This window comes from Amblyraja radiata, chromosome 5 (assembly GCF_010909765.2).
Source record: "Amblyraja radiata isolate CabotCenter1 chromosome 5, sAmbRad1.1.pri, whole genome shotgun sequence".
Lineage (NCBI taxonomy): Eukaryota > Metazoa > Chordata > Chondrichthyes > Rajiformes > Rajidae > Amblyraja > Amblyraja radiata.
In genome coordinates, this window is record NC_045960.1 from 12,660,824 (window position 1) to 12,662,320 (window position 1,497).

Here is a 1,497-nt window from a genome sequence, read left to right on the forward strand (position 1 = left end):
ACTCCAGCATCTTCCCCACCACCGACGTCAGGCTAACTGGTCTATAATTCCCTGTTTTCTCTCTCTCCTGTCTTAAAAAGTGGGATAACATTAGCAACCCTCCAATCCACAGGAACTGATCCCGAGTCTATAGGACATTGGAAAATTATCACCAATGCATCCACGATTTCTAGAGCCACTTCCTTAAGTACCCTGGGATGCAGACCATCAGGCCCTGGGGATTTATCAGCCTTCAGTCCCATCAGTCTACCCAACACCATTTCCTGCCTAATGTGGATTTCCTTCAGTTCCTCTGTCACCCCAGATCCTCTGGCCACTACTATATCAGGAGACTGTTTGTGTCCTCCTTAGTGAAGACGGATCCAAAGTACCTGTTCAACTCATCTGCCATTTCCTTGTTCCCCATAATAAATTCACCTTTTTTGGTCTTCAAGGGTCCCACTTTGGTCTTAACTAATTTTTTTTCTCTTCACATACCTAAAGAAGCTTTTACTATCCTCCTTTATATTCTTGGCTAGCTTACCTTCGTACCTCATCTTTTCTCCCCGTATTGTCTTTTTAGTTATCTTCTGTTGCTCTTTAAACATTACCCAATCCTCTTGCTTCCCGCTCATCTTTGCTACGTTGTACTTCTTTGCTTTAATTTTTATAGTGTTCCTGACGTCCCTTGTCAGCCACGGTCGCCCCTTACTCCCCTTAGTAAGTAAGTACATTTTATTTATATAGCACATTTAAATCAACTTGCTTTGAAACCAAAGTGCTTTACATAGAAGAAATAATTACGTTTCCGTACATCCATAGAAAAATTTAATAAAAAGAAAAATGACACAACACATTATAGAATTCAACATGAACGTCCCCCCACAACAGAATCAAAAATTTCCACTGTGGGGAAAGGCACCAGAAAGTTCAATCCTCTTCCTCTGTGATCACCCGAGGTCGGGGCCTATTTGTGGCCTCCGCAGCCAGTCCGATGTTTTCAGGCCCTCTTGCCGGGTAGATGGAACTCCGGCTTCGGGTGAACACTCCTCAGCGGCTTGGAATGTCTGGAGCGGCCGCTTCCTCCCCGGAGATCGCGGCACCTGAAGTCCTCAGGCCACGCTGGTTGGAGCTCTGGTTGGAATCTTTCTTCCTCCTAGGAATGAACTGATCCTGCACCTGTATTATTCCTAGAAATACCTGCCATTTTTGTTCCACTGTCATCCCCGCTAGTGCATCTTTCCAGTCAACTTTGGCCAGCTCCTCCCTCATGGCCCCATAGTCCCCTTTATTCAACTGTAACACTGACACCTCCGATCTACCCTTCTCCCTCTACAATTGTAGATTAAACCTGTTCAAGAAGGAACTGCAGATGCTGGAAAATCAAAGGTACACAAAAATGCTGGAGGAACTCAGCGGGTGCAGCAGCATCTATGGAGCGAAGGAAATAGGCAATGTTCGAAGGGTTTCGGCCCGAAACGTTGCCTATTTCCTTCGCTCCATAGATGCTGCTGCACC